At 41.3% G+C, this 22,109-nt stretch overlaps 1 protein-coding gene across 1 annotated transcript in view; it reads left to right on the forward strand.

Moving 5' to 3' along the window:
* The window catches only part of COG5 (component of oligomeric golgi complex 5), a 303,578-nt gene that overhangs the window by 30,574 nt on the left and 250,895 nt on the right, over positions 1 to 22,109 (forward strand). The gene's annotated exons all lie outside the window — the stretch shown is intronic.

Raw genomic sequence — 22,109 nt, forward strand, 5'->3', positions numbered from 1 at the left:
GATTGCTTTCTATAAATACATCGGACGAATAAATACCAGGGAGGGAGAGAAATTATTTAAGTTCAGCACCAGTGAGGACACAATAATTAATGGATATAAACTGGCCATCAGGAAGTTTAGACTTGAAATTAGATGCAGGTTTCTAACCATCAGAGGAGTGAAGTTCTGGAACAGCCTTACAAGGGGAGCAGTGGGGGCAAAAAATGTACCTGGTACAAGACTGAGCTTGATGAGTTTATGGAGGGGATGGTATGATGGGAAAGCCCAATTTGGCAATTAACTGATCTTTGACTACTAGCAGTAAATATGCCCAATGGCCTGTGATGGGATGTTAGATGGGGTGGGTTCTGAGTTACTGCAGAGAATCCTGGTGACTCTTGCCCACATGCTCAAGGTTTAGCTCATTGCCATATTTGGGGTCGGGAAGGTATTTTGCCCTATGGCAGATTGGCAGAGGCCCTGCGGGTTTTTCACCTTCCTCTGCAGCATGAGGCACGGATCACTTGCTGGTGGATTCTCTGTACCTTGAAGCATTTAAACCAGGATCTGAAGACTTCTATAACTCACTCATAGGTTAGGAGTCTATTATAGGAGTGAGTGGATGAGGTTCTGTGACCTGCGTTGTACAGGTGGTCAGACTGGATGATCATAATGATCCTTTCTGACCTTAGTCTATGGGTCTAAACCCCAGAATGGACAGCTATGGAATAACCTGTTATAACTTGTTGTTTTTAATCCCATCCATTATTTTATTCCCTAAAGCACAAGAATTTATATCCTTGTTGTTTTAAAACTATACATTGTTTTAAAAATATATGTAACTGATGTTTTCATTATCCATATTAATGTCTAATCCCTTTTTAACTCTACTAAACTCTTAAGCTGTGTGTTATTTTATATTTATCTCTTCAGGACACAAATAGTGAATTTGCCTGTTTGGTCCTATGTGTATGTAATACTTACCCTCCCCAAGAGCTGGGACAGGGACACTTTACATGCATTGCTAGTTGGCCTGGGTGAGCAAGTGGGGAGCACATGCTGAACTCTTTGGAAAGGTATAGCATTGGCTGCTCTGACCAGCACTTGGTCTGCTCTGGCTGGCTGATTTTATTAGGCTTTGTCTACACTACAGAAATTTGTCATAGTGGTGGCTGACATCCACACTGCTATCCTTGGGTCAGTGGAGTGCATCCCCATGAGTACCACTTCCATTGACCTAAGGGGCAGTGTGGGGGGAACCCACAGGCTCCTGGGCTCTGGGCTCCCTGTGAGCTGCCCCCCCATCCCAGCTGGGGCGCAGGGGCTTCCCTGCTCCCAGGATCATGAGCCGGCTGCAGCCCCCTGTGGCTTGCCTGGTACCAGCTTGCCAGGGCTGCAGCCTCCTGCACCCAGGTTGCATCCGGGTGGCAGCCTCCTGTGCTGCAGCCACCCTCCCCTGGGCTTGCAGCCGGGCGGCACCGCGGCGGCCCGGCAGCGACCCCAGGTGCGGGTGACTGCAGCCCCGCTGGCAGCCCGGGATGCTGGCAAGCCACAGGCGGCTGCCGCCCACGCTGCGAGCCGAAGTGCGGGCAGCTGCCCATGGCTTGCCAGCGACCGGGATTTGCAGTGGGGCTGCAGCCTCCTGCACCCTGCTGCTAACCTGGCGGCAGCCTCCCACGGTCTGGCTGGAAGCCTGGAGTTCCCTGGGCTCACAGCCAGGCAGCAGCTGCTTGCAACCTGCAGCTGGGAGCCCAGCAGCTTCCAGAGCCCAGTGCCCCCTTCTTCCCACCCCAATGTGAAATTGACAAGTATGACAGCTCCTCCACCTTTCTAAGGCAACACAGTGTCTACACTGACACTGTCACCCTATCTCTGCCGACAGAGGCTCTAGGTATCTCGTCTAGGTGGTTTTATTTTGTCGACTAAACAGCTCTTTTGTCCACAAAACTTCCTAGTGTAGACAAGGCCTTATTTAGACTTCTGAAAGGCCTTTGACAAGGTGTTTCACAAGAAATTGCTAAAGGGTCACTGCGTGAAAGGGAAAGTATTGCTGTTGATCAAAAACCAGTTGAGACAGAAGGCTACCGATAGGATTAAATGGTTAATTTTCAAAATAGCAAAAGGTTAACAGCAGGGTACCCTCATGTTCTTGGCTGGGTCTTGTTTTAATATTGTAATTTATTAATGATTTGGAAAGTGTGGGTGAGTAATGAGGTTACAAAATTTACAGATTATAGTTATTTAATTTAGTCAGGACCCGAGAGGGCTGTGAGGAACTTCAGAGATCTAACCAAGCTAGGTGAATGAGTGGTGTGATGGTTGACAAAGTTCAGTGTTTGAAGATAAATGAAAAGTAACACACATAGGAGGGGGAAAAATTGAATGTTCTTAGGTGCTTCACCAGTGCTTCTGTCAGACATAATGCCTTGAGGAGCTCCTTCTAATGTGGAGCACCACTGTGGTGGCCATGGAGCTGTGATCTTACAGCAGGGCTCGACAGATTTTCTTTGGAGCTAGAAGCCAACCCAAAAATTGAGGAGCCAGACAATGTGGGCCCAGAGGCGGGGCGCCCTGACCAGAGCACAGCAGCTGCTCTCCCCTCCCAGCCCTGCCCCTTTCCCCCGCCCCCTCCCACAAGGTGGGCCCAGCGGTGGGACGCCCTGGCTGGAGCTGAGCAGCCGCATTGCTCCCCCTTCCCAGCCCTGCCACATGGATGCAGTGGCGCCCTGTCCAGAGCGCGGCAGCTGCTCCCCCAGGAGAAATACTAGGCGCCAGAATTAAATTTCTAGGTGCCATGGCGACCTGGCGCCCGGGGTTTGTCGAGCCCTGTCTTACAGCCACAATCATTGTCTGCATGTCGTATGATAATACAAATAGTACATAAGCACAAGAAGGCAGAACTAGTTCTATAAAAAAAATTAACTATTTTTTCACTTTTGTGCTTGTAGAATATTTATCATAATTCTAAAGTAATTTTTTGTGGCCCATATGTTCCCTCTTCTTTGCAAAAACACATGAAGTAGAACGTAAACTAATTTACAAACTCTCCAGCTCTTTTAGAGCTACAAAACCTTTGTATTATCTCCTGAGTGAGGCTCCATCCCCTGTCCCTGGTCAGATATGTGACTATTTTGCAGAAAAGAACATTGCCACTTTCCATACAGTCTCACTGTGGCTTTTTCTAGGGTTTTCCTTCCCACTGCATAATACAGGAGGTCTTAACACTGGTACTTAGGAAGTCATTGAGCTAAGGGTACACCATAGATCCCCCACCTCCCCACCAAAAAGGGGATTTTACAGGTGGTATCATTCGATTCAGCAATGTTTTCCTGTTGGGAACAGGAAAACAGCATGAAGGAGATAATGGAGGAAGAACGGAAAATGAAGTGTTTTTTAATCAGCTCATATATAAGAATCACTTCTTCACAGGATGTGGAGTCCTGATCTTATATTCCATGTTTGTTTTATATCTCTGGGTCAGCATGCCTTTGTTTTGTCTTAGCAATTTATCATCATGGCATTTGTACAAGCCTTATTACAATAGTTTAAGAAGGAAAGCCTCCCTGCTTCTAGCTGGACAGGGTTTTCTACCATTGGCTAGGAAAGTGCAGGGGAAAAATATCAGTGTCCTACTGAATGAAGTTCCCAGTAGTAGTAGTAAATTGTGTAAGCAGTGTGGACTGCTACTCCTACCAAATGAGGCCCTGTGACAACTTCTACCTGTGATTCAATGCAGAAGAAAATAAAAAGATATGTACACTAAGTAAATTCTATAAGAGGATCAATTGCTTTACTGGGAATAAACAGACAGTTTTGAAATTAGAATTTTTTGAAAATATGCAGTCAGTAGAGCACAAAATACTTGTTACTGAGGGAATTAAAAAAATAAAATAAAAAGAATTTACCCAAGCAATAGTATTATCATCTAGTAAGAAAACCTTCCTGTGTATTAATAGGAAAGCTCAGTGATGTATAGGTTTTTAAACTAAACTGCTTGATGTTCAATTTATTGCAGGGAAGCTGGCTCTCTGGGCGCCATGGCTAATGACATGCTGGAGTCTTTGGCTATAGTGATTAGAAAATTAAATTGAAAAGGCACAGGCCTCTCCTTATCAGTCTTGTAGATAAAATCATAGATAAAGAAACTCTGGAAAGACCTTCAGCTTAAGTTCATGTCTCTGACCCAAGTACTTTTGTTCTAAGTACTCATTATGTGACTCACATTTAAATTAACTCTAGAATAGGTTGTCATGTTGCTGCCACTTTGCAGAAATTTAACACCCCAAAACTATGTCAAAAGTTCTTTTCATTCATTTATAGGGGAGGGCAGCACTGGACAGGTGAAAGCAAATGCCATATTTCTAAATTCCTTTGCATTGCTTGCAGGTTAGTTTTTCAGTTAGGCAGCTTACTCCACATATTATTTGAAAGAATACCACATTACTTTGCAAAATCATTTCAGGGTTTCTGATGAATAGAATTTTGTTTGTGCATGCACTAAGTACTACTTATCAGTATTCAGTTAACACATGAGTAATTAAGACCTAAACTGTTGTAAAAGTTATATATAGCAACTTACTTTGAAAGCTCACTGCTATACTTAGGTCTGGTCTCCATTAGGAAATTAGGTAGGTATAACTACATTGCTCAGGGGTGTGAGAAATCCACACTCCTGAATGACACAGTTAAACTGACCTAATCTCCGGAGTTAGGTGGACGAATTCTTCCATCCACCTAACTATTGCCTCTTGGGGAGATGGATTACATATGCCGATGGGAGAACCCTTCCTGTTGATGTAGGTAGTGTCTTCATTGAAGCACTCCAGTGGCGCAGCTATAGTATTTTAAGTGCAGACAAGTCCTTAGTAGGTATACTTAGCTCCCATGTCCGGCTCTGGCATCTGCCCTCTGACTCTGGTTCTGACCCTTGCTTTCATTTCCCTGCTCCGGATGCTTGCTGTGGCCATTAGGCCAGAGCGCTTGTATCCTTGTCCCTGAAAGATTGTGATAGCTGTCTTTCACAGTATTAAGCTTTTAGTTCTTATAAGTGCTCTAGGAATTTGATTGTTTGCTAAAATTCAGTGTATTCAATAGGGTTTTATTCCCAAATATGAAGATCTCATCAGAGGGTATTATGTCAAATTTTAAGACATGGATTTAATAGTCTGTTTTGTTACACTAAAAGGGTAGAATCTTAATGGTTTTGTTGTTGGAATGCCTTAATGTCCCATTTGCTGAACATGTGAGAAGTTAATATCTTATTACAGTGGATTGAAAAGAGCATTCAATATATTGTGTGCAGTATTTTTAGTTGTAGCCCCCTGACTGTAAATCCATTGAAGACTGTTGTTGTGTATTTTCCCACTATTTGTGGGGAGAATGAATTCTTTTTTTCTTTCTCTTCCTCCTTCTCTCCCCACTCCTCCCTTCTTCCCCCTCCTGCCTTACTAGAAAACTCTGGCTCTGCAGCCTCTATGCTGCCCGTTTCTCTGGCCCCTGATGCTGCTATTTCATTAGTATTTATTTGTATTTTTATACTTTGTTATTATTTATTAGTATATATTTATATGATATAGCAATTAGGAGCCTTAATCGTGGACTAAGTCCCCATCATGCTAGGTGCTGTACAAACACAAAACAAAATCTGGAGCTTCAAAAATCACACCGCTGACTCATGTGTGACCAAACTGAAGACTTTAGCAAGGAAATGGTAGCAGAAATGAACAGATGAATACTAGAAAAGAAGAGGGAGGCAATGAGGTGTAAAGAGATGTCTTCAAGTTGGTTGGGATGGATGGAGAGTACAAGTGGAGAGCTTCACTGGTACTCTAGTCACAGCTTATGTTAGCTTGCATTTAAACTTTGTGCTATTTGTGATATCAGACGCTAGTAGTATTTGTGTCTGCAGGGCTTTCAGTCCCCGTGGGAAAGTATGATAGCATATCCTCTTGCTTCCTAATGACATCCTTTTAGTGACTGTAGTAATAGTTTAGATGTGCTTTCAACAGTGGTTCCAGTGATGTGCGACCTTCAAAGCAAATGAAGGAGAAAACTGGGCCATTGTAGGAAACCTTCATATGAAAAGATGGGAGAGACTGAAACAGGTGCAATAGAGGATGAGAATGATGCAATAGAAGTGAGGAGCAGAGAAAGTGGCAGATACAAGGAACATGGAGAAGAAATTCACAATATTCAATGACAGAAAGTAATATTATGCAAATAGTTTAATTTCAAGGGAGCAGGTTTTATGAATTTCTTTTGGCTACTGATTCAACATAATGAATCTAATTGGGTACATAGCTAAAGAAATTCAGAAATAAAACTTCTGTCCTTATAATTATCAAATTCCTCTCATCGTTTTTTTTTTTTTTTTTTTAAAGAATCCTTATCTGACAGACAAACGTGATATAAAACCCCTGTTTCTTTGTTTCTGCTAATGAATGCTAGTCTTTATCAGGAGGATTATTGTATCCCAGATGGCAAATGAGATTGGCTCTTGTTTTAGTTTTAGCCTGTGGTTATTCTAAAACAATGTTTGAGTTTAAGTGTTTCTATGTTTGGCATCTGGACAACCATATTCACACTGGAGAGTGTTAAAGGATTTGAAAGAACCATTAATATAAATATTCCCCAAGGTGTGGATGGCAATGTTTAACCGGATACATGATGACTAGTACTTCAATGACTCGAATCTTCAAAATGGCTTAGAGCCAGAGTGGTGGTTGTAGGATCTAATTAGGGATCTCTGTGAATGATTTTTGAGTCCACTGACAAAATATTTTGAGACTAGGTAGTCTCAGTAATTTTATAAATCTTTATCATTATGGATATAAGGTGAAGAGGTGGGTCTCAATTTTAGTTCAAGAATGAAAGATTTATGTTTTGTCAAGCGCTGAAGGCACTTTACAAGTTCTCAAGTGCCAACATTTTAAATTCAGAGCTTTCCAAGTCAGTTGGAATAAACCAGACCTATATGTGACAAAGGTGATAGAAGGAATTAAAACTATGACTCTTTTCAGAGAGAGAGAAGACAGGAAAGGGAAGAAAAGAAAAGGAATCATCTCCAGGTTGTAAATGGAGGTTAGATGTAATTCAAAGAATCTTTTTAAATTTTGTAATTTACCAATAAACTGTAACAAACAAGATCAGTAGGGAAAAGTCTGAAACAATTCCTCACAACTTTTAATTTTCAAAGAACTAAAGAGAAACCTTTATTTACTGAAAGAGAGGGGTGGGTAGCTGTGTGTGTTGGGGAGGACAGGAATTTAGATGACTGTACTTGGAATAATTGATGAAAATGTGGACACTGGCTTGGAAAATGTTGTTTTATAATACTACTATTGCTAATACTAATAATTAATAATAGACTTTGAGAGATGACACATATCATTGTGTCCTCATTACAGCAAACATGAATGAGCCTATTAGGATCAATCAAATTATTAAACTCTGCAATTTAAAAATGTGTATTTTAAACAAACAAATCAGTAACATTACCAAGGAACAAGTCTGGAAAACATCTATTGCAGTATTATTTGATTCCATTTACCACTTCCCCCCATCCATAAGGCTTGTTACCCTGTCAAAGAAAGCTATTAGGTTGGTTTGACATGATTTGTTCTTGACAAATCCATATTGACTGTTACTTATCACCTTATATCTTCTAGGGGTTTGCAAATTGATTGCTTAATTATTTGCTCCATTATCTTTCCGGGTACCGCAGTTAAGATGAGTGGTCTGTAATTCTCTGGTTGTCCTTATTCCCCTTTTTTATAGATTGGCACTATATTTGCTGTTTTTCAGTCCTCTGGAATCTTTCCCATCTTCCATGACCTTTTGAAGATAATCACTAATGGCTCAGATATTTCCTTAGTCAGCTCCTTGAGTATTAGGCCTATTTCATTAGGCCTTAGTGACTTGATGACATCTACTTTGTCTAAGTAATTTTTAATTTGTTCTTTCCCTATTTTAGCCTCTGATCCTACCTCATTTTCACTAGCATTAATTAAGTTAGATGTCCAATGGCTGCTAAACTTTTTGGTGAAAACTGAAACAAAAAAGTCATTTAGCATACCTGCCATTTCCTTATTTTCTGTTATTATTCCCCCAGCTCCCCATTGAATAACTGTGTACAAGCACCTGAACATAATCTCTTAATTTAATGCTGTGGGAAAACAGGCTAATATGACCTTTGGATGTATCAGTGGGAGTAGTGAGTCAAAGTAAGGAGGTGATTTTTTCCCTCTGTATATGGCACCAGTGAAACTAATGCTGGCTCTTCTTCAAGTAGTGTCTCTATGGGTGGTCCACTGTAAGTGTGTTTGTGTCCCTGCACTGCTGATCAGAGAATTTTGGTAGCAGTGTCCTTTGGGCCTGCACATGTGCTTTCTCGACTCGCGGTGTGTGACAAGGCTAGCCAGCGTGTGCGAGCTAACCATCTTCAGTCCCTTCTCAACTGTCTCTTCTTTCCCTTTTCCATTGTTAATTTTTTCTTTGCAGACCTTCTTGTTTGCTTGTCTTATCTTTTGTTTAGCCATGCCTTAAAACCACAAAGAAAAAGAAAAAAAATACTTTGTTTGTGCAACGACCCTGGTGGTGGGGATCCCCCAGGACAAGGGTATGCCCAGCTCTCTGTGCATTCTCAATGCAGTCACTGCCTGGGCGAGGGCCACAACCAAAGCAAGTGCTCCTTCTGCAACAGCTCCAACCGAGATCTCACAAAGACAGACAACTCCAAAAGATCATCTTTAGGGAGGTGGCTCTTCGACCACAGCCTTTGGGCAGGCGTGAGTCTTCCCTGCAACTTTCGATGTCGAATGATAACAGGTTGAAACAACACTCAGGGACTCTTCTGATAAGTCAAGAAAAAAGAGCCATGAGTCCAGGGATAACCGAAAGCGATCTCCATCTCCCTCAGTATCCTTGGCACCACCGACACCTTGACAATCCAGCACAGAGGCCTCCCACTGACTGTCCGGCACAATTAAGCCTATGGGCACTTTGGGCATGGGCACTGAAGCCGTTGCATGGACAAGGGCAAATGCCCTAAGATGCTCCCGGTACACAACTAGGTATCGGTACTGCCAGTGACACCAGCCCATTCGGCACCAGACATGGACAATGTCCTTATTATCTGACACTTGACACGGGGGCGGTTGCTACTGGTGCATTTCCAGCAACTGAAGACCAGATAGTCTTAGAGGACACGAACTCTCCGCACCTTGGTACCAAAGGTCCAGAACCATGCTACAACCACTCAAGGGATAGCTCCTATTGACCATATCCTTGCCCCACTGTTGAGTGAGGGCTCAGATAGCGAGCCAGGTGAGGCTTCCAAATACTTCTTCCAGGCTCCATACGGGAGCCATTACCAACAGCGTCCGTGGATATACCTCCAGATGGCACTGTCACAATCCTGGTATGGTTACCCATGGACATCTCCATGAGGCTCTATGCCACCTGGTAAATGCATGACCTGGCACTTTCCATTATTAAATTTCATCCTATTTCTTTTATTCCAGTTTACAAGGTCATCCAAATCTTCTCGTATGATATCCCGGTCTTTCTCTTTATTAGCGATACTGCCCAGCTTTATGTCATCCACAAACTTTATTAGCACATTCCCAATTTTTGTGCCAATGTCAATAATAAAAAAGGTTAAATAAATAAGATCGGTCCCAAAACCAATCCCTGAGGAACTCCACTAGTAACAACCCTCCAGCCTGACAGTTCATCTTTCAGTATGACCCATTGTAATCTCCCCTTCAACTAGTTCATTATTCGCCTTCTAATTTTTTATTAATCCCCATCTTTTCCATTTAACTAATAATTCTTCATGTGGAACCGTTTCCAAATGCCTTACTGAAATCTAGGTAAATTAGATCAACTGCATTCCCTTTGTCTAAAAAATCTGTTATCTTCTTAAAGAAGGAGATTAGGTTGGTCTTGCACAATCTACCGTTTTGTAAAACCATGTTGTATTTTGTCCCAATCACCATTAATCTCAATGTCCCTAACAACTTTCTCTTTCAAAATTTTTTCCAAGACCTTGCATCCTACTGAGGTCAAACTAACAGACCTGTAATTACCCGGATCACTTTTTTTCCCTTTCTTAAAAATAGGAACTATGTGAGCAATTCACCAATTATATGGTACCACCCCTGAGTTCACAGATTCATTTAAAATCGTTGCTAATCGGCTTGCATTTCATGTGCCACTTCCTTTATCATTCTTGGATGGAGATTATTTAGGCTCCCCAGTTTAGTCCCATTAAGCTGCTCAAGTTTGGCTTCTACCTCAGACATGGTAATTCCCATTAACCACCCTGCCACTATTCCTAAACCCTTCATTAGCCTCATTAAAAACTGAGGCAAAGTATTTGTTTAGATATTGTGCCTTGCCTAGATTATTCTTAACCCCCACCCCATCCTTAGTGCTTAGTGGTCCCACTTCTTCTTTCTTTTGAAATCAAAGACCCTAGTCACAGATGTATTTTTGTTTATCCTTCCATTTAGTTTGAACTGAATTAGCTCATGGTCGCTCGAATCAAGATTGTCTCCTGCAACCAGCTCTTCTATGAGGTCCTCATTAGTTACTAATATCAAATCTAAAATGGCATCCCCTCTTGTTGGTTCAGCAACTATTTGGTGAAGGAATCTGTCAGCTATCACATCCAGGAAAATCTGGGCCCTATTATTACTACTAGCACTTGTCCTCCAGTCTATATCTGGGAAGTTAGTCTCCCCAGAAGTCGGTGGCTGCTGTCTGGCTTCCCCAGAAGTCGGTGGCTGCTGCCTGGCTCCCTTCACTTGGTTTTTTTGCTGAATACCAAGGGTATGCGTACCACAGGTTGAGAAACTATGCCTTAAACTATGAATCTATGAAACCCATAAGGAGCCTTATCAACTATGAACCCAAGCAGAGAATTGCCAAACCATCATAGCGATGGTCTGTTTCAGACAGACCCCTGATGCTGTTTCTCCGGTTTTATCTGGTAGAAAACATACCTTCAGCATAAAAGGAAAATGTCTTTGGTGAATCCCAACACTTCAGCCAAAAATGTTGGAATAATTTGAGGTTGTTTTACACTAGAAAATTGTTTTGTGTTTAAACATGATTGGGAATACTTGAACTGGCAGATATGATGCTGACTGTGACTCTGTGGTAGTCCAGCTAAGGGCAAGATGTGCTCAGCATCCTGCCAGCGGGCTGTGGTTCAATTCTGATGCCTGATTCTCCATGCCCACTCCTATGCTGGTGAAGAGAGAGGTCTGAGGGGTGGGCAGTGCTTTCACTTAGCTCCCAGTGCACTGACCAGCATGCTGAACTGGCACGTGAAGAGTAGAGTGGGAAGTAATCTCTTATTGGTCAGGAGCTGTAGCAGACTTCTTGCCTCTGGGATCAAGGAGGAGCAGGGATAATTTTGATCCCTTTTCTTGTTGCCTTCTAGGGCAGCACAGATACTTGTTGCCCCTTGCACACGGCTATATCTAAAAGCATGATCTAGCTTTTAGATTGTAATCTTTTGACAGAGACTGGTCTCTTTTTTTTTCTGTAAAGCATGTTATACACCCATGCTGCTGTATAAAATAGAAATATTTTATTTGGTCCAACTCTGGTAATAGGATAAAAAATTATCTGGATTCAATCCTGCTCCCATCAGATTCAGTGGCAAAAGTCCCATTAACTTTACTGGGAGCAGGTTCAGGTTCAAAGGATCTAGCTAAAGCGTTGAGAAAAAAGGACCAAAGACTAGTCTTCAGTGTAATAAACCTAACCAGATACTTGGTTAGACACTTGAAGGGACTTGGTTGTCCCTTGAAGGTCGTCTCTGCCTGAAGTAAAGGATGTATAAAGGTGATTCCATATGAAGTATGAGTTAATGAGCATGTGTCTGAAATAGTTTTTAAAAAAACAAAATAGGCTGTCTTCAAAGCAGGGGTTGTAATTCTTCATGTCTGGTTCAGCTGCTTCAGGCTTATAACGTCCAAAAGTTAATCAAAGTACTAAGTTTCTTAAAGATTTTAAGACAAAACGAACAAATATACAAACAAAACCTTTGCAATTAAAAGTAGGTTAGTCTGTTTCTTTCTTTGTCCATCAGCCAAGTCCCTGTGTTCCACTGCCCACAGGCACAGAATCTCGTTACATGCTTTATATGTCAGAGGCAGACTCTCTTACTGAAGAACAGCATGAAAAAGACTTCAGCATCTAACATTATTAAAACAAGGAACTTCGAAATGTTTTGAGAACATAAATGGAACAGCTTGTGTATAGCAGATTGTGTACAATACTAGATAAAGGCTTTAAAAACCTTTATCTGTTCTAATTCATACCGTAGAAAGATATTGGCCTTTAGTAAATGTTTTTAAACATATAACCCAAAATTGCAACATAACAAAAATGCATTAAATTAAATTTCCCATACACTTAATTTTTCATGAGTGCTTCTCTGCAAGATAGTTCCTTTAGAGCTGGGTATGTAGTGTATGGAAGCTATTTCTGTTAAACCACAGAGCATAAGAAATCACTTTAAGGAAAAAAAAATCATTAGGTCTGTACATTTTCCCCGTTCTAGTTGTTGTTGATGTCATTCGAAAGATTTGGATGAGCAGCTGTTGGCAGAAGTGATGAATTCTTTTTCTGTTCAGGGCTGAAGCTCTTGCTATTATATTTGTGTTCAGTTCTTGCTTTGCAATGGCATGCATGTTGTGTGATTAGTGTTCTTCTGAATTTCATGCTCCTTATGTCTTTACTACAGTTGGTTTGTAGATGATAGTGTATTCACACACTGGTGATGGTGATAATTTCCTAATCGGTAAAGCTGCCCTTTTCTGTTGTATATGTGTGTTGGATATTTGGAAAATCTTGAAACCAGGGTTGAGAGAAGAAAAATGGTGTAACAGTGCAATATGATGGTGTAATGAAGAAGAAATACATTAAGTATCATATGATGCAATACATTGTCATCAGATATGAAGCTGTTTTCCCCACTGCTAGTGCCTAGTTGATGATGCAAAATGTACAGCAGGCTGTGGGAGAGCCTGGCACAGTTAAAAGCAAAACTGGCCTAATATGGCTGTGGGAACAATAGTCTGACACAGCCAAAAAGACATGTTTTACTGCAATGATGTTGTTCCAGGATTAACATTGAGATGTTTATCAGATACAGTATCAAGTTAAACCATTAGAAGACCGAGAAGGAAGTTAAAGATTGTAGTGAGATAACAGAACAGCAAATGAGTATTTCCTATATCTAGTTGATAAGAGAAACAAGGACATGCTGTCTCCTAATAGCGCATCAGTGTGACTGAATGCAGAGTTGCTAAGACAAAGGTAATGCAGAAATAAATGTAAGGATACTGAAAACATAACACATTTCATACATTTACACTCTTCACTTGGAATCTAGTTTTTAAAAAAAGCTAAGTAGTTTCAGCATCTGTCAGTTTTTTGAGGTTTTTATGATGTTTTCCCAGTTTTGTTTTTCTTAATGTTTTTTCTTGTTGCCCGTTTTCCCAGTTTATAAAGGTCTTTCACACAGCAATGTGCAAAATGGATAGACAAACTCAGGAAAAAAATTGTTCTCCTCCGATCTTTCATTTATAGTAATCTTCATGTTTAGTTGTAACAATAACAGGTAAAGAAAAAAACTGTAAAAAAATTGTCAGAAATTAAGTGCCCCGTTAGTACCCGATGAAAATAATAAAAATCTGCTAACCCAGTTACAATTCTTATATTGGTGTCTTAAATACTGGATTAGGGAGTAGTAATTAAGAACATACTGAAACACAAAGCAGCAAGCACATTTGAGGCTAGCCAGGGAGTATCCATTGGGTGATACTGGGAGAACAGAACAGGAGGCCTCTTGACTGGAAAACTACAGGAGAAGTCCCTTCTCTGCAGATGTGGATAAGTAATGCAAAACACACAATGTGCTGTTGATGTCACTCCTAGGATAGATAGTGAACTCTTGGCATTTAAATTCAAAGTGTTATTTTGTCATCTAAAATAAATTAGAGCATTTAAAATTTAAATGTCTTGCTAAATTACTATTGAAATCTTGTTTTAGAGTATGTGCCTCTGTGTTTGTGTTTTCCCCTACATATTCATGGAGGGACGACACCTTGAAGTAGTAAATATCTGGAGACAATCTAAAATAGTCAAACTGATTCCTATCCCCCCAGCATTGGTAAATACAATTAAGGTCTTCAACCATATAGTTACCTGTCATCAGTCAGCTTTTAACCATCTTGAAATCAAATATTTATAAGATGGTAATTTTTTCTGTCAGTGCCTTAATAAGGGCTAGTTCTTAAAGACTAGGCTAGTTCTCCTACAGATTCCATTATTTGGTATCGCTATTCAGAATTTTTCTCTTTCTCTTTTAACCCTACTTGTTTGGGATAAGTAGTGTGAATTTTAATTGAACTTTGGACTTTTTGTTAGTGGAATGTAAAATGTACTAGCCAGTTTCACACTGTACCGTATTTATTTCATACCTATTTGTCTCCTCCCACTTTTAGCTTTCTTTTTTCATGATGCCACCAACAATTGCAGTAGCATCCTACTTTTTTGTCTGCCCAGTGCCCTCTCTATTTTCCTTCATATTTCTCCTTAAAATCCACTTTTACTCCTTTCTAGAGTCCCCAATGATCTCTGAACAACCCTTCCATATTTGAAATGTTGCCTCACGTTTTGTCTTGTTTTTATGAGTTAAGTTTTCTGTGGAGCACATGTTATAGTATGTTTTATAAAGAACCATGTACACTTACAGGGCTGTCAAATGCTTAATAATTTGCAGTTTTGTATAGTGCCTTTCTTGTGAGGATATCAAAGTGTGCATCATTGTATATCATTATTTACATTTTTAGATGAGAAAACCTAAACACAGAAAGATTAAATGACTTGCTTGAAATAACGCAGCAAATTTGGTAATAGAGATGGGAGCCGAACACATGGCTCTGATGCTAAGGCCAGATCTACACTACAGATCTATATCGGTATAAGTATCTCTCTCAGTGGTGTGAAAAGTCCACATCCCCGAGTGACACAATTATACCAGCCTAAGCCCCCATGTAAACCGCGCTATAAATCTCTCCTGTTGACATAGCGACTGTCTCTCGGGGAGATGGATTAATTATGCTGATGGGAGAAGCTCTCATGTTGGCATAGAAGCGTCTTCGCTTAAGTGCTATGTTGGCACATCTGCATCAGTGCAGCTGTGCCGATGCAGCACTTTAAGTGTAGACCTGCTTTGTCCCTTGATCTAACTACTGGAAAATGCTCCTTTTTTTATACCAATATTGTACTGCAGCCCAGAATCTCTCACAATTCTTGACATCTGGGCTACACTGCTCACTCTTGCAGCACACGGAAGCAGATCAGTGTTTTGGCACTACCATGTCCCATCTGCTTCTGCTTGCGGCCAGATTCTTTGCCTCTTCGACAGTGTGTGGACAACAGTTTCTGTGCTCCCTCCTTTCATCAGCCTACAGGGGTGTGTGGGTGTGGTTGGGTGTGGGAATTTTTACTGTTTTGGGACAGTGATGATCAGTGTTCTCCCTCCCTAGTGCACTCACCCACAAACCCTTTGGGTCAGTTTTTAGTCATGGGTTGGAACCCACCCAGAGCCTTTGCAGCAATGCCTCCCTGCTGGCTCTTATGCACCTTTTAGGTATGGCAGAGAAAACTAAAAGGGACCAGATGAAGTCCAAAGGGTGCTCCAGCTGTGAGACTACCTTCCTGGGCTCAGCAGGCAGAGAGTTGTGCCTAACCTTCATTCTGCTTTCCATCCTTAACTCTATTGGATCTTGGGGCTGAGTTGGATAGGACTGTGTAATCCTTGACCCACCAGAGCAGTCTTGACTTCAACATGGGAATAATGGACCAGGAGTCTCTGGGCAGAGCTGGGAGAGGCTCCAAGAACAAGGACTGTAGTCAGCAGATTCAGGGGATAAGTCCAAATGGGCCCTTGGAGAACAGAGGGGAGACTTGTGGGGTCACAATTCCACCCTTCTTCCCCTGTCTTAAACTGGGTGCTCAGTGCCCTGGTAAAAGAAGCAGGGCTCATAAGAACTCCTCTTTCCCACTTTGGCCAGGAGGTCCCTGGAAGCGTTTCCCCTCCACCATTCCTGAGGGAATGGGACCCAGCAGGCAAGGAATCAGAAAGAGATTTTATGAGAAGACTCCAGCTCCTTCAGAAGGCTAGCCACAAAAGACCTCACCAAAGCTGCAGTGGAGCTCATATATTCTCAAACTAACAAAAAAAAAAAAGTGAAAAAATCAGAAAGCTAAAATGGGAGGAAAAATCATAAAAGATCTAAGAGTTTGAGTCCTCTGACTTTTCTCCTCCTCCACAGAAGATGGTGAATTGTTGGGCTCTGATTCCAACCAGAACTGGGGAAAGAAGCCACAAAGTTTTTTTTTTCCTCTGTGAGCGTTTCAAGGCCATTTGCAACAAGGTTGTATCTACTAATCAGATTCAGCACAGCTCCCTGAGAGTAAGCCTCAGAGCAAATTTCTCCCCCACAAAATCCTTCCCTGAATCTTTGATTCTCTTATGCTCTTCCTTTGAGGAAGTAATCGGAATTGAATTCAATAAGCCAGGGAAAGACAATACATTAACAAAAATGATCTTAGGTTCTATATTCTAGGAACCAAAGGACCTGACTTCTGAGATACTGAAGGTTGACACTGCTGTAGCAACTCTGGTAGGAGATATGGTTATCCCCTCAGAAGGAGAGTTCTATCCTAAGGACCCGATGGAATACAAAAATGGAGGCCTCTCTCAAAAAAGACTTTGAGGTCTCCTCAGCCTCCCTCCACGTATTCGTAGCGGCTACTTGCTTTACAAGGGCATCTCTCTCTTTCCTAGCTGGAAGATCTCAGAAGCCTCGAGGGTACTGATTGCCTTGACTTCAGCTTTATGTTAAAGAAAGTTTCCCTGGCAATAGCATTCATTGCTAACATCTGACTGGACGCAATGAGATTTTCAGCCAAAGCCATGGCCTCCATCTCAGTGACCAGCTGCCACCTATGGCTCTGTCCCTGGGAAGGCGGATAGCCACATGAAGCAGATGCTTTGCTCAGCCAAGTTTACAGGAGCCTTGTTTTTCAAAGAAAAGCTAGACAAGGTAGTAGTGTACAGTGCGGCAAAATCTAAATAGTAACCCCCAATGCCACATCACACCTGTAAGAGAGAGAGTACAGATCAGCTTTCAGACACAGATGCTCCTTTTGGCCTTCATCCTCAGAGAAATACTAGAAAAAGGACAGCACGTTCTCCAGAGAAAAGCTATGAAACCATGCGTCTGGAGGAAAGCTCCAAGGGAACACTGCTGCTCCTAAAGCTTCTTTATGACGGACTGCACAGATCTCCACCTGGAGCTGAAGCTAGGGGGCATGATTTCCCATTTCCTGGAGGAATGGGTTGCATTGACCATGATCAGGGAGATAGTCAGGGAAGCTCTCTTGAGTTACGGACTCCACCCCATCCGTTCTTCATCCAGTCTCCCATCTTGAATTACAAATGCAATCTAATCCAGAATGAGATATCTCATCTCCTGGATACAGGAGTAATAGAAAGTGTGCACTCAGAAGAAAAATTCTCAGTGTTTTACTCCATCTTCTTCATCATTCAGAAGCAAATAGGGGGAACCCAACCATTCTAGATCTCAGAAGGCTCAACAAGTGGTTGAAGAAAACAAAGAAATCTATACAGTGTCATCACTGTCCCTGGGGTCTTTCTAACTTCAGTGGATTTGGTGAATGCATATCTCCACATAGTTATCAGACCCTGCCATTACAGGCTCCTGAGGTTTGCTTGTGGCACGAAGCATTGCCAGTACCCCTGGGTCTTTACAAAAATGGTGGGTGGTAATTATAGCCAGACTTAGGTTACAGGTGATCTACTTGTACTCTTTCTTAGACAACATCTTAGTCAGAGTTACGTCCTCAGCAATAACACACAGATCTATGTCCCTGAAGGTGAATTTCCTGTAGGCACATGGCTTTATTATCAATATCAAGGAAAGTGTCTTGATTTCATCCACTAAAATAACTCATTTAGGAGTGGATACAGACACCTCGATAGCAAGGATATATTTATCTCTAGAGAGGTTCCAGAAGATTCAAGATTTCCTTATATTGTTTTGGAACTGCAAGAGACCCTAAAACTGAAAGCATTGAGCTTTCAGCTATTAGATCTCCTAGTATCATGCATAGGGATCACTCCATGGGTACAGTCTCGTATCAGATTCTTTCAAGGCTTCATCTTAAAGATATTGGATCACTCTCTGAAACCCATGATAAAGTGAAGGTTCCGGCATAGGTGATCAACTCCTTTAAAATGGTGGTCAGCCCATAGGCTTCCAGATCATCACAATTGACACCAGTCTGGAGGGTTGGGAAGCACACTGAGGGTCTTAAACAGCTCAAGGCATCTGGTACCTGGAAGAAAGGACTGACAACATAAACCCTCTAGAACTCAGAGCACTCATGCTGGTGTTACAAAGGTTCCACCCCAGCCTAGAGAGGAAGCACATCCTGATTCAGATAATATGACCATGGTTGCATATGTGAACAACCAAGAGGAAAAAGAAGCCAGCCCAGTGTTACACATCGAAGTGATGGAAATTATGCATTGGATAAAACAGTCTCATCTCTCCCTCAGGGCAGCTCACATAAAGGAAGAACTGAAACAAAAGATGGACTTGCTCTGAAGGATCAAGATGAACAACTCTGAGTGGCGCCTGCGTCAGAAAGACTTTGAGTTAATTATCCAGTCATTCGGATTGGCCTCAACCAACCTATTCACAAACCACTTGAATGCGGAGAGACCACAGTACTTCAGCAGGAAGGTAGACCCCAGATCCATGGGGACAGGTGCAGTGTCACACTGATGGCCTCAGGACCTCCTCTATGAGTTTACAACCTTCCCAGAAAATAAAACCAAGAGCATATGATGGTAATATTGATAACCTTGCATTGGCCAAGGAGACCCTGGTTTTTGGACCTGATTAAGCTGAAATTGGACCTCCAATACTGCTGCCAAAGAGATGGGACATCCTCTCATAAGATCCTCTTCTTCATCTGGACCAGAAACAGCTGCATCTAGCAACCTGGCTGTTGAAAGGGAAGTGCTAGTATTGTTGGTCTGTACTTTAAAGTAATTAGAATGCATTCTAGAAGAGTAACGACCTTGAATGCATACTTCTCTGTCTGGACCAAGATCAGTGTTAGTGCCAGGAACAAGAAGTAAATCTTTAGAAATCAAAGAATTCTGGCTATCTCAGATTTTCTCCAAGAATGCTTGGACAAAGGTCTCCGATCTAGCATGATTGCTCGTCAGGTGTCCGCCTTCTGTAGCATGATGTTCACAGGATCTGTGGATTCCCTGGCAGAACCCCCCCTCCATCTCCCTCTCTCTCAAGTAGCCTGATTCCATAGGGCAGTCTGATTATCTGAGCCACCAATCAGGCCTCTTTTTCCCCAAGTGGGACCTGCCATTTGTACTGAGAACCCTGATGAACCACCTCTTTGAATTACTCACGTCAGTGTCTTGCTTTCTGACGGCCTTCACATCTTCCAGGCGAGTGTTGGAGCTGTCATTACTTCCTATGCAGATTTCATGAGGACAAGATAGTGCTCAGAACTCTAGAATTGTGTATCCCGGAGGCAAACTCTTTCCTCCATGCTTCTCAAGAGGTGACTCTCCCTTCTTTCTGTCCAAGGCCATAACATCTCACTGAGGAGAGGTGACATGCTTTAGATGTTTGAATTAAATTTTCAGGGCCCTTCTAATGTAGAGTCCACTCGGAAATTTGGTGGTATACTTCCAAGTTCTCCATTGCTAGATGGGTTAGACTATGCACTGAAAAAGCATACAAGGCATTGGGAATTCTGGTTTCTTAAGAGATCAGGATAAGCTCCATGTTATCCTTGGTGACCTTGTGGGCAGAAAGAACTAATTCATCCATTGCAGAAATAAGTAAGGCGACCATCTGGTCAAGTGCTACCACCTTTATCAAGCAATACAAGCCGAGTACTAGCAGCCTAGACGTCAAGAATTGTGGGAGAAGCTTCTAGAAAAAGGAAAATTATTGGTAAGACATTCACTGGTTCATTGACACTGGCTTTATGATAAATGAGCTCTAAGGTATTTGAACTTTAAAAAAAAGAGTGCACTCTGAAAGTGTCAATAACGCTTTGTAAGTTTGAAAGTGAAAACTTTCCTTGCAACTGTATTAATTCCACCATATGTCCATGGAGTATTACAGGCTTATTCATATATTTAGATGACTGCAAGTTTTAAAAGTACGCATTGTCTTTCTTTATAAAAATACCTTATTTGAATGTAAGAAACCGTGGTGTGATATTAACATTTTAATAATGTTCCCCTCCCTCCCTTTCATATATTTAAGCGTACACGATAGCTAGATGTAGCAGGAGTGGAAAGATATAGTATTCTGCAAAAACGAGGAACATTGTGACTTTAAAATGATAGTTTTCTTCCAAAAGATTTTTAAAAAGAGGCATTTTGAAACATTACAGCTTTCTGTGGTTCTATAGATGTACATAAAATCTGAGCTATTGTATTTGTTTTTGGAGAAGAGCTAGAATTTTACTTAGCATTCTAGGTGACAGATAAGTAGTGACTTTGGATGAAACTTGGCTTTTAAGTGGGTGCAGCCTAGTACAGTGTGTGGTACTGAGCTGGCTTTTATGCCAAAGCTCCTGAAATATTCAAACAAATGTGAAAAGTTCATGTAAAGAACCTCCTAGATAAAGTTCTGTCTGTGGTAAGTGGATGATCTCTGTGGAGCAAGGAGCAAGAAGATGGCTTTCTAACTGCCTCCATGCTGGTTCATGGGCTGACTGCACCATGGCTTTGCTAAGGGTAGTTATGCTCTCTCACTCCAAGTATGAGTCGATAGGATAAGAATTAGAGAGAAAATAGCCGTGGATTTCTTTAAAGCCAGATTTTTATATTACTCTGGATATCTGAATACATCCAGGTGCATGTTAGTTATATTTTTTAGTTAAAAGAAAATACGCAATATTGCAGAAGAGAAAAGCTCTCATAATAAGAGGACGTTCTGCCCTTCGTGCATGGAACTCGCATTAACACTAGTTATTAGGAGTTACTCTTTATGTTAATGGGACCTATTCACACACACAAAGAGGTGATTATACTGTAAAATTATAATAGATTTTCTTTTCCTTATACATTTGAAGTTAGATAGCTTGTCATAATTTTCAGCAGTTATTAAATCAAGGGGATGCTATTCCTTCCGAATGCCTGACTTCAAAGCTTGAGCTAACAAATATCCTTCAACTATACCAATCTGGTTAGCACGATACTTAACTTTTGCTTTTGGTGCCAGATACTATTAAATCTTCCATCAGTTTCTTGGTTCTTAAATGTGGATGTTAATTGAAGAGATGATTCAAGAAGTGGAGAAAAGGGTAGGAGGAGAAATGGAATGGAATTGTACAAGTGCATAATGACTGTAAAGTAGATCCAGGAATATAACCACGGCTGTATGACAGTGGTCTTTTGATAGATATGTGGTGAGGTGACTGCATGGCGAGGTGACTGCATGATCAGGACTGGACAGCAGTGGATGCTAAAGACAGAATACTAAAAAAAATTAAGGAGAAGAAAGTAGTATGCTATCCTGTTTAATTGAGTCATTTGATTGTATATGTAGCTACTCTCCTGGAGATCCTCATATTTTGGAGGGCCAGCTAATAAATCACTTCAGTCTTAAAAAATAACAGACTAATACATTCTGTATAAACTGTTTTTGATGTATTTATTTATTAGGCAACTTTGGAACATTTAGGATTTTTCTCATTTCTCTGCATTTTACTTCCACCTTTCTCCAGAGCCCCAAATTAGTCTTTTTTCCTTAAATGGAGAGAGAGGTGGGTGTGAGATTATTCAGTGATGTGTGGATTATTGTATGGAAACTGTTTATCTAAGGGCACATTGCCTATGGTCAAAGAAAAACATATTCTGCATAGTTAAGAACTTTTTTTGCATTAAAAAATATTATTCTGTTTCTGGACTAACTTGAACTTTAAAATATTGCTTCCACTGCCAAAATTGAATAGATTTAGCCCTT

This window comes from Emydura macquarii, unplaced genomic scaffold (assembly GCF_026122565.2).
Source record: "Emydura macquarii macquarii isolate MOO-44397 ecotype Brisbane River unplaced genomic scaffold, CSIRO-AGI_Emac_v2 contig_2636, whole genome shotgun sequence".
Lineage (NCBI taxonomy): Eukaryota > Metazoa > Chordata > Testudines > Chelidae > Emydura > Emydura macquarii.